The sequence below is a fragment of the Scyliorhinus canicula genome, chromosome 11 (genome assembly GCF_902713615.1).
Source record: "Scyliorhinus canicula chromosome 11, sScyCan1.1, whole genome shotgun sequence".
Lineage (NCBI taxonomy): Eukaryota > Metazoa > Chordata > Chondrichthyes > Carcharhiniformes > Scyliorhinidae > Scyliorhinus > Scyliorhinus canicula.
Window position 1 is genome coordinate 40,623,319 of NC_052156.1, and position 12,265 is coordinate 40,635,583.

General features: G+C 46.0%; 1 protein-coding gene across 2 annotated transcripts in view; it reads right to left on the minus strand.

The window, feature by feature from the left end:
* arhgef3 (Rho guanine nucleotide exchange factor (GEF) 3) overlaps window positions 1-12,265 on the minus strand; it is a 402,557-nt gene that overhangs the window by 161,824 nt on the left and 228,468 nt on the right. The gene's annotated exons all lie outside the window — the stretch shown is intronic.

A 12,265-nucleotide genomic window follows, 5' to 3' on the forward strand; every position in this document is an offset into this window, starting at 1 on the left:
GGTGCACTGATCTTGGAGTTTATATGGGCGGGGTAGGTACTGAGGGTGAAAAGGGCTCTGCTGGAGAGGCAGAGACAGAAAGGGTGGTTGGCGGAGACAGAAAGGCGAGCCTGAGCCTGCTGTATTGCTACTGGGCGGCGAACGTGGAGAAGGTGAGGTGATGATAGGGGTACGAGGAGCCTGGTGGTGCAGTCAATGATCAGGTATGGAACCAGTTGAAGAGGCATTTAAGTTGCAAAGAGTGTCAGTGCTGACACCACTGTGCGGGAACAGGTTCAAGCCGGGGGAGATGGATGGGATGTATGGGAAGTGGAGGGATGCGGGGCTGAAGTGGGTTAGGGACATATTCTCGGAGCGGATGTTTCGGGGATTGGATGAAATGCGGGGGAGGTGGAGCTGCCGAGGGGCAGTGAGTTTAGGTATATGCCGGTGCGGGACAGGAGTGGAGGACGTTTCCCAAGCTATCGGAGTACACGCTGTTGCAGTGATGCAACCATCAAGTCACAAGAGACGGAGAGTTGAAGTGAACAGTGGTTTTCTAGGAAAGAAGCTAGAACTATGCTTGCCTGCGACTGCTCTGTACTGAGTGCCGCCTACAGGCTGCAGATCTATATACCTCACCTGAGGGGGCGGAGCCACAGGCGGAGTCCACAAGGGCATCAACTTAATACAATACAATGTAATGTAATACAATGGTGAATGGTAGCAGTAATACATTCACCACATGCAGCAACTGCTGCTTCCTGATGACTTGGGCGAGGGTGGGATTGGAGATATATTTGGGTGGTTGGGGAGCAGGGCGGGGCACAAGTGGTGAGGATTAAGAGTAAATGGGAAGAGGAGCTGGGAAGGGAAATAGGTTGGGGGCTGTGACGTGAGGTGATGCAGCAGGTTACCTCAACCTGTTCCTGTGTGAGAATGAGCTTGATTCAGTTCAAGGTGGTGTATGGGTACACATGATTTGGGCAAGGATGAGTGGGTTCTTCCAGAGGTGGCCAGCGAGTGTGAAAAGTGTGGACGGGGGCCGGCGAATCACGCACACATGTTCTGGGGCTGTGAGAAGCTGGAGAGCTATTGGTAGGCGGTGTCTGGGACGCTATCCAAGATAATGGGGTAGAGGTCAGGCTAGACCCTGTGTGGCGATTTTGGGGTCTCGGAAGTGCTGGAGCTGCTGGAGGGGAAGGAGGCCAATGTTGTGACCTTCGCCTCTCTGATTGCTCGGCAGAGGATCCTGTCAAATTGCAGGTCAGATGCGCCGCTGGCGGTAGTGGCTTGGCTGGGGGAATCTGTATGACTTTCTCCGGTTGGAGATGTTTAAGTTCGAGTTGAGGGGGTCGGAGGAGGGCTTTGAGGTGCAGTGGTCTGTTCATTTGAGGAGTTGTTTGTCGCAGAGGGTAGAGAGGATGGAATAAAAGGGGGAAAATTGTACAAACTGTGGATTGTGATTTGATGGACTCTGTATTTTGTTGATGTTACATGTATTTGGAATAAAATACCAGCAAATCTGTGCAGAACAAAGTCCTACAAACCAGCAATGAAATAAGTGATCAGATGATCGCATGGGATAAATGTTGGGCAGGGAACTGAGGGAATTATGTTCAGCTGAGAAGACAGACACACCTCCAGAAGACAGCACCTTCAATATTTAACGACTACTGAAGTGTCAGCTTAGGTTAATTGCTCATGCCTATCGAATGAGTTTAAACCTAAAACCTCCAGACATCGTAGTTCAATGGTACCATTCAATAATCTGGATGGCAGCACGGAGGTATCGGAGGCCATGCCCCACTCCCCACCTACAATCTTTGACAGCACTCTACTCCTTTCCCACCCCCGACATCCGCCGCTGGCATTGAATCCCTGCCCCCCACCTGCCGCACCTACAATACCCTGGAAGCATAGCCAGCAGTCCCTCTGCACCACACATCAATGCCCCCCACAACAACCATGGGGTTCCCACTAGGCCTGGCCTCTGACACTTTATCTGGCACTGGTTACCAACAGGTGGGGGGGGGGGGGGGGGTGCACTAAAAACATTTTAATCCATTCAGATTTATTATCTCGTGACGTTGCTCAGGAGGGATGGGGAAAATCTCGAAATGCGATCTCTTCGCCGAGAATCGCGCGTTTCCTGATTCTCGCGAGATTTCCCGCCACGCCGCCCGATCCCACGGACGGTGAGTGCGGGCTCAAGGCCATGCCCACTATCAAAGCACTGGAATTTATTTCTAGTGGTATATAATTCAAAAGTAGTGAAACAATATTAAACCTGTTTAGAACCTTGGCCAGTACCACTTTGGTCCCCGTGGTATAAAAAGGACAGAGAAACAGATTAAATATGTAACTTAGATATTTGTGATTATATTAAACAGGTTTCCCTCTGATAAAATAACACATTTGACATAAATGTTTGGAGAATAATAACGAACTGCACAATTTCCACTTTTTTTCCTGGATTTTGAGTTTATTTTCCTCCGTTATGTGTCAAAGCCGTATTCCTATTTCCCAGCTGGAGTCAGGTGTCTGGGTTCCAGTTTAAACTTTCATCATCAAAATATGAACCTTTTTGGTTCTACACAGCAACACGTTTATTTTTATGTACAAATCTAAGAAAGATGGAAAAACAGTATCAGGTAAGAGTGCAACACGCGTTTGAACACTCCCTTCCCTTGGGTAAGCAAGAATCTTTCTGACAAAATTGTTCCGACTGTAATCTCCATCTCAAATTGCTGTAACTCACTCCAGTAGATTTGTCGAAAGGATCAATGCCGACTTCGGGGAGCGGGGGGGGGGGCAATCGTAGTTGGTAAGTTTACTCACTGAAAACCTAAGATTAGCCTGCATTTTCTTTCTTTCTTTCTTTATTTTTCTCTTTTTAGAAAATTAATTTAGAGTATCAATTCATTCTTTTTTCCAATTAAGATTAGATCCAGTGGACTTCTGTTTCACAACCATCATAAATAGTTTATTTTAAAGTGTGAAATTGTTTTCTTTGTATTATTGTTATCTTGCTGCTTGGCATCTATATTCAGAGAAACCCACCTCGAAGTGTCGATGAGGGTTGACTTGGATAACACGCATCATTAGACTGTCAAGGAAGACAGCAATTGGGAATATGTAGGATGCGTGGTGCTGATAATGTGCAGGCTAAAACAAGCACTGAAAGGGACTGGAGCCTCCAAAATTGGTGTTCAGTTGATAAAGTTGTTGATAATTGAAAACGCGTTGAAGAGAGAATACTAATAAACTGGTCAAAATAAGAAAGACATATTGATGGAAAATTTGGCTCCCCCATCAGGAAAGGAGCAGATGGGGAAGAGCAGTGGCCATGAGAGTTGTTTTATTTTCTGCCTGTTGCCACAACATTTTGTACAGAAACATATCAATAATGAGACAGAAGTAGCCTTCCATGTTAGCGAGCAGTATATGAGCCACAGATTCTTTGCAACATCAGTGTCCTGTTGGACCTAGAGAAGAACTCCTAACTCCACATCCTCTCCATCATAAAGGTCATCTACCTCCAGCTCCATAACATCAACTTCCTGCGCCCTGCCTCAGCACTGCTGAAACACTAGAGCCTTCATTCCCTTGAGACTTGATATTCCCACTCTTCCTATGCTCTTCCAGTCAGCTTCTCAACTTCCACACTCCATAAACATTAACTCACCCTTTGCTGCCCCTATCCTAACCCACCCCATCTCCCAGACATCCATCATCCCTGCATTGGCCAACAATTTATTAAAATGTTCATCCTCATTCAAACGATTCCATGGCCTCACCCATCTCTGTAACCTCATCCACCCATACAACCCTCTCAAAAACCTTCAACCTGATCTCTGCTGCATTCCCAGTTTCCTTTGTATGATGAAAGATGGGTTCATATTTCAGTCAAGAACCAAGCTGTGCACAAAGTATAGGGAGAATGGAAAAAGGAAACAATAGGAGCTAAGCTAGTTTCTGAGGAGATCCAAAGATATTTTATAAATATTAAATAGTAAAAGGGTAGAGGGAAGGGTGGGGTCAATTAAGGACCAAGAAGGAGACCATCATTGGAGGCAGAGTGCATGGCTGAATTACTAAATTAATGTTTTAAAAAATAATAATTTACAGGATGTGGGTGTCTCTGGCTTGGCCAACATTTATTGCCTATCCCTAGTTGACTGTAAGACGGTGGTGGTGAGCTGCCTTCTTGAACCACTGCAGTCCCTGAGGTGTAGATGCACCCACAGTGCTGTTAAGGAGGGAATTCCAGGATTTAGACCCAGCCGCAGTGAAGGAACGCAATATAGTTCCAAGTTTGAATGGCGAGTGGAGACTCAATGGTTAGGAGAAGAGATGGGAGATTCTGTGGTCGCGAGCGAGACTCCCGGAAAATATGTTGCCTCCCGGGTGCCAGGGCCAGGGATGTCTCGGATCGTGTCTTCAGGATCCTGAAGGGGGAGGGTGAGCAGCCAGAAAGTCGTGGTGCACATTGGTACCAACGACGTAGGTAGGAAAAGGGGTGCGGATATAATAAATGAGTTTAGGGAGTTAGGCTGGAAGTTAAAAGCCAGGACAGTCAGAGTTGTCATCTCTGGTTTGGTGCCACATGATAGCGAGGCTAGGAATAGGGAGAGAGTGCAGTTGAACACGTGGCTGCAGGAATGGTGTAGGAGGGAGGGCTTCAGGTATTTGGATAATTGGAGCGCATTCTGGGGAAGGTGGGACCTGTACAAGCAGGATGGGTTGCATCCGAACCAGAGGGGCATCAATATCCTGGGAGGGAGGTTTTCCAGTACTCTTCGGGAGAGTTTAAACTAATTTGGCAGGAGTTCCTTTAAAATACTTGGTAAATACATAGACATATGTGTCGTTCCGTCAGTGCAAGTGTTTCCGCAGCTAAGGTACTTTTAACTATTCTCTATTTTCTTCGATACCCAGGCTAATGCTAATGCAGTATGGGAACTGGATTTGTAGTCCAGCAACTAAGGTAGCCGATGTTCAGGACGTCAAAGCGTGTAGTGAGACAGTGGGGAAGGTAACACTGACAAAGGAGAGTACTTGCAGGCACGGAGATGGGCTGAAGTGTGTATACTTCAACGCAAGAAGCATCAGGAATAACTTAACGCATGGATCGGTACTTGGGACTACGATGTGGTGGCCATCACGGAAACTTGGATAGAAGAGGGGCAGAAATGGTTGTTGGAGGTCCCTGGTTATAGATGTTTCAACAAGATTAGGGAGGATGGTAATAGAGGTGGGGGGTGGCATTGTTAATTAGAGATAGTATAACAGCTGCAGAAAGGCAGTTCGAGGAGGATCTGCCTACTGAGGTAGTATAGGATGAAGTCAGAAATAGGAAAGGAGCAGTCACCTAGTTGGGAGTTTTCTATAGGCCCCCCAATAGTAGCAGAGATGTGGAGGAACAGATTGGGGAACAGATTTTGGAAAGGTGCAGAAGTCACAGGGTAGTAGTCATGGGTGACTTCAACTTCCCAAATATTGAGTGGAAACTCTTTAGATCAAATAGTTTGGATGGGGTGGTGTTTGTGCAGTGTGTCCAAGAAGCTTTTCTAACACAGTATGTAGATTGTTAGACCAGAGGGGAGGCCATATTGGATTTGGTACTTGGTAATGAACTGGGGAGTTTCTTGTTGATTAAAAACAATTGGGAAACATTAATTACTAGCCTGTCAAGTCATGAATGATGTTTAACAGCATGCACGTACAGTGTCTCGTTTCTGCTCCCCAATGCCAAACCTAAGCTGGTGCCTGTGACTGTAACAAGCTGCAAATAAGTTGGTAACAAAGAATCTGGTTTCAGTAAAAGGCCAGAGCTGAGCTCCCGGCCCCATTTGTTTATATGTGAAAGGCTGAAAATTAAAGAGTTTCAAAAAGAGATTTCCCTGCCCCCCCGAACTGAACTCACACCAAACAGTCAGAAGTTTCACCAAAGTTCCTATATTAACAGGTGGGGCTGAGAAAGACGAGTAAAATGTTGTATTACGGATGACCATGTTAAAACAGTGCTAGGTTTTGGAAAGTAATATTTACATAAAAAACCAGAATGAGCTGCACATATTACGTCAGCTAAATTTTGGATTTTCAACAATTTAAGTTCTTAGCCTGGATTTTACACTGGTAATAACCGTAGGATCGCCAACTCTGGCTGGACATATTCCAGGAGATGTCGGTGAAAGTGCCATCACGGAAAGCTGGCGAAGTTGCGTGAGTGGGTGAAACCAGAGAAAAGACCTGTGACACTGAGTGAGCAGGAATGAACCTGTCTCAACTAAATTCCGCAACAGAGTCTGAACAATTCATTCTCCTGTCAGTTGTTCTCGGGCGACGGAAATCACAGTCCGCCCGGTCACCATCTATTCAACACTAAATAATAACATTAATGAAACTAATTAATTACTCTACCAGCATCCGATCAATGTCAGCCAGGCCGAGGTTCACGGACTCCCAAGAACCCTGCCATTTGTGCATTCTTGAGGAGCCTGTGTTCCGTGCCTACGTTCAAAGTTCTATGCTGCACTCCCTTTTTATTTTCTTGACTGCCCTTTCGTTGAAGTTTTGTTTGCACTTCAATCCCACGCTCCTGATCCACGGTCACCCAGTGTGGATAGGGGCGGGAAAGGAGGAGGACCTCCTCATGAACCTGCTCCAGGGCCTGGCAAAACTCGCCATCAACAGCTCCAGGCAGCGGGCAACCAAGGGGGTCACCCGGCTGGACTCTCTGCCCCTCTTCTACGGCTACGTTCACGGCCGGACATTCCTGGAGAGGGAGCATTCGGTGTCCACGGGCACCATCGACGCCTCCCGTGTCCGGTGGGTGCTGCAGGGGCTGGAGAACCTCTGAAACACATTTTGATTTGATACTTGGCAAGTTTCTGTTGCTTTTTTTTCTTTGGGCAGTGACCCTACCAGGTGTGGCCCTTTTGAAGTTGTCCCCGAGTTTGTTTCTGTTCATATATTAAGTTGATCAACCCCAAAAGACCGTCAGCCAAGCCAAACTTTGGCTCATTTTCAGCATCCTTTCCTCCAACTCTGCAGCCCGAGTGGGCATTGCCTCAACTGATAGGAGCACTGATCACATGGTCTGTAGGCTGTGCAGATATTTCCGCCAAGTGGCCTCTGCCAACGTTGAGCTGGACTTTTCCGTAGTTGGGGAGTAGGTTCCTGAGGTGGGGTAGGTCAGGTGGTACAGGAGACCAGGCCATGATTGACAGGCGGCTGACCCTGCCCGCCATTGCCGGAGCAGACGTGTTCCCAGAATCTTTTGTTTAGTCACTGGGAGATTAAGGCAGATTCTATGAACTCTCAGCAATTCCGGAAGGGTTGGCAACCCTCAGTCATAGTGAGATTTTCAGCAGTCACAGTTATTCAGAAATCCATAAGTTGTTATTAGCGATATCCTGCTCCTGCAGAGTGCCAGAAAACTGGCAGATAGCCAGTAATTGCTACTTTACGTTGAGGGATTCCTCACTAAATTTGAAAATAGAAGAACATGTAGAAATAAGAACTATAATAAAGGAGTCAGCATGGATTTCAAATGGGAAAATATTGCTTGACCGACCTTATTGAATTTTTTGAGGAGTTAACAAAGAGAGTAGACAATTGTAATGTAGCAGATGTAATTTATCTGAACTTTCAAAAAGTCTTCAGTAAAAAGTCCCTTAATAGACTAATGAAAAATGTTGGAGAATTTGGAGTTAGGGGACAAGTGGCAGAATGGACAGCTGGCTGACCCCAAAACAGTGGGAGTAAAGGGCATTTATTCAGAGTGGCGGAAGTTGGGAAGTGATGTTCCACAAGGATCAGCATTGAGACCAGTGCTGTTCACGATTTACATTAATGATTGGGACATTGGAATCAAAACACAATTTCTAAACTCGCGGACAACTCCAAATTAGGATGGATAATCAATATGGAGGAGGATTGCAACAAACTGCTGGTGGACATTAATAAACTTTCAGAATAGGAAAATAATTGGCAAATGTAGTTCTTTTTAAAATAAATTTAAAGTACCCAATTATTATTTTTTTAAATTAAGGGGCAATTTAGCATGGCCAATCCACCTACCCTGCACATCTTTGAGTTGTAGGGGTTAAACCCACACAGACATGGAGCGAATGTGCAAACTTCACATGGACAGTGACCTGGGGGCGCGATCAAACCCGGGTCCTCGGCGGCTGAGGCAGCAAATGGTGTTCAAAGCAAAGAAATATGAAGTAGTACATTTGGAAAGAGGAATAGTGAGGTCATTTATTACTCGGAAGGTCCTAGTCCAGGTGCGTTGGGGAATAAAGGGATCTCAAAGTACAAACACATCAATCACTAAAAGTTGTGCCACTTGTTAACAAGGCCGTACAATGAATTGACAGACTGAGTTTCTTCTCTCTTGAAAAAGGGTTGAGGGGCGATTTAATAAAGGTCTTTAACATTGTGAAAGGTTTTGATGCAGAGAGAATATTTTCTTTTGTAGGGAATAGCATAACCAGAGGCCACCAATGTAAGATATCCACCAAGAAATCCAATAGGGAATTCTTTACCCAAAGAGTGGTGAGAATGTGAAACTCTCTACCACAGGGAGTGGTTGAAACGAACAGCATTGATGCATTTAAGGAGAAATCAGACAAGCAAATGAAGAAGAAGCAAATAGAAGGTTATAAATAGTCGATTTAGAACAGAGCAGGTTCAAGGGGAATATAAACATTGGTGTGAGCTGGTTGGGCTGAATTGTCTCTTTCTGTACAATACATTCTATATAATCTACAGGCTGCACCATAACATTTATTTCAGTGGTAATTCTATCAGCAAGAAATGGAGTGGTGTGAAGTTCTGTACTTACCCATTGTATACCCACTAAACATGATGGAAAACCTAGATCTGATGCATTCAAGAGCAAGTATATTTTTAAAATATATATATTAGAGTACCCAATTCATTTTTTCCAATTAAGGGGCAATTTAGCATGGCCAATCCACCTACCCTGCATACCTTTTGGATTGTGGGGGCGAAACCCACGCAAACATGGGGGGAATGTACAAACGCCACACGGACAGTGACCCAGAGCCGGGATCGAACCTGGGTCCTCCATGGTGTGAGGCAGCAGTGCTAATCACCATGCTGTCTCCAGGAGTAAGCAAATTCTTAATCACAGTATGTAATAATTACTGCCAAACAAATGTCTGGTCTTGAGAATTTAATTTGATTAGTACTGGGATTTCATTCCTTCAGAATTTAGGGTTGGAGATTTATATAAATAATACTCTATCTCTCCTTTTATCTCACTTTCTTAACCCCATCTTTCTTTCCCAATCTTTATGTCACTTTCAGTACATGATTTAAATCTTTTTTTTTTATAAATGTTTTTATTCTCCATTTTCACATTTTCCTTCAAAATTTATATCCCTCCCACAAACAGTAAACGGTAACAAATACAAAATCAATCCCCTTAACAATAACAATGATCCCATCCTCCCACCACCCCAAACAACGGTCCACCTGTCAATATATGCATCCAATAAAACAAACCCTCCCACGGTGGAAACAAAAAACAAAGGAGAAAAAGAAAAAAGGAGTCTGGGACCCCCCATGGTCACCATAGAGTCCACTCCCCCCACACTCAATGCCGTCCAGCCTCTGAAAGAGTGCCATACATGATACCCAAGAGTTGTAAACCCCGCCCCCCCTTCCCAACTCCTCCTGTCCACTGCCTCTTGTAAAACTCCTTCCCCCAACCTCGGTTCCTTCCCCCCAACTTTCCACCCCGGCTAGACCACTCGGACCCTGTTTTGCCAGGCTCCGATGGCCGCAGCCCCTCCCCCCACCTCACTCCCATTCACTGGCAGGCTTAGACTGGCCAGTGTGGAGGCCCCCGCCCGGGTCCCTTTCCCTTTTGCCCGGCCCTAGGAAAGCCCAGAAATCCCCTTTTAGCGCACAAACCCCACATATCCACCTACACCCCAAAGAGCCCTCACTTTGAGTAAAAGTCCCATCACTTCCCTTGTCCAAATATATACAACATCGGCTCCTTTAGCCCATACACTCGCACGCAGTGAAACAAAAAAAAAGAAAATACAGTCATGAAGTTACATCGGCGCATGGCCATTTCTCAATTTCTCAGTTCTGCCACAGTCCTTCTGCCTTCGCAAACTCCTCCGCTGCCTCCGCTGTTCCAAAATAAAAGTCCTTGAGCTTGTAAGTCACCCTCAGCTTCGCTGGATATACAATGCCGCACTGCACCTTGCTAATGTACAGTGCCCTCTTCACCCGGTTGAAAGCAGCCCACCTCCTTGCGAGCTCCACTGTAAAGTCCTGGTATACACGTATACCAGCTCCAGCCCACTGAACCACCCGCTTCTGCTTGGCCCAGCACAGGACCTTCTCCTTCACACCGTACCTACGGAAGCAGAGTCACTACCCTTGGCGGCTCACTCGCCTTTGGAACAGGCCTCCACGGCTGATGAGCCCGATCCAGTTCATATCGGGAGGGATCATCCCCTTCCCCCAATAGTTTCACCAGCATCGCAGCAAAATACTCAGTCGGCCTCGGCCCTTCAACTCCTTCGGGCAGCCCCACAATCCTCAAATTCTGTCGCCTGGATCTGTTTTCCAGGTCTTCCATTTTTCCTCGCAGATCCTTGTTAATCTCCATCACCTTCCGCATCTCTTTCCCCATCGAGGTAAGTTGATCACCGTGCTGCAATAATGTCTCCTCCACGTCCTTCAGCACCTCTCCCTGCTTCCGCACCTCCGCCACTGTGCTCACCACCGCCGTTGTCACCGGGGAAATCACCTCCTCCACCAGCACTTTCAAAACTGCCCCCATCTCCTTTCTCATTGTCTCCATGTATTTTGTAACCTGCCTTTCGAATTCCGCAGCCATCACCTTAGTTATTTCTTCAGCTGTAAGCAATGCGGCCTCCCCTGGTGCTCCAGCCTCCATTTTCCTTGGTGACCCCGCGGTGACCTTTCTACTCCCCGATGGATTTTCAGCTGTTTTCAGTGCCGTTTTTTTACTGGTCCTCGACATATCCCTTCCCTGTGCTTTCTCCTGGCCTTCACCGCCTTCACTGCCCCTAGGACCAGGCGTCAATCCCCGACAATGCTCTTCCCTAACGGGAGCCCTCCAACGCGTGGCTGCGTCCCGCCCGCTGTCACCGGAAGTCTATATGATTTAAATCTAATTTATACTTCCTGATTTAGACTCGGTGTAGATTGTTCAATTAAATCCGTTGAAGAGCCTCACTGTCCTGCTCATAGCCTGTTCATAGAAGCCACAGGCACCCAGTAAAGGCTGTCCTATTAGAAAGGCCCCATCAGATGCCTAATAAAAGCGAGTCTCCATCCCAAGGCTTGCAATAAGTTATTCCTTAGGAACTGATTTCAAAATCCAAAGGCCATTTTCTTAAGTATTGACTTAAATAGTAAATATTGTCCACATGGAGAGCCCTGCTAGTCGGCATATAGCATCGCAATTTTCAATGATATACACATTAGATGTAGGCTGATAAAATGTGAAGACTGCGTCCTAAACTTTGACCGTAATACTGGAACTCAAATAGCCAAAGGTAAACATTAAAATATTTTTCTCTGGAATATCTCGTATTGTATTGGAGTTAGTCCAGCCGTCTAACTTAATTCCTTGAAATAGCATAGAAATAAATCCAAGTACAAGACAGCCTTTTTAAACAATCTCAATGTAGATGTGTGCTGTTTCTCACAAACCTGAAAGTCTCTTTCAAGTCATTCGGACGTCCTGGACAATATTTGATGAGTACGGGGCCAATGAAAGTTTCCATTACCTTTCTTCGTGGTCAACCTTTCCAACTGGACTAGAACCAAGAACAAGTCAATGTCTGAAACTACGATATTTGCACAAGAGGTGCAAATAGTGTGGAAGGGAACATTTTGAAAAGGAGGACAGCAATGCTTGATTTTAGGAGGGTAGGTATGTGTGTGTGTGTGTGTGTGGGGGGGGGGGGGGGGGGGGAGTGGCGAATACTACTTACTAGATGTAGATTGTAAAAAAAAGACTGTCCCACGGCAGTGATTCTTGGTTGCTGTCGCCAACAGCGCAAGTGTAGGACTTCCATCCCTTGGTGGGGTTGCTCAGTAACTCTTGCAATCCCAGCAGTACAAGGTCTCATATTAGGAAAGGGGGAGAGGGGATGTCGGTAAAACCCATACGAAAATAGTACCTCCGTTCCTTCCTGCTCTTGTAAAATTTGTTTGAAAGATCAGGCTACCCTCTCTCGCCTACCTGACCATATCA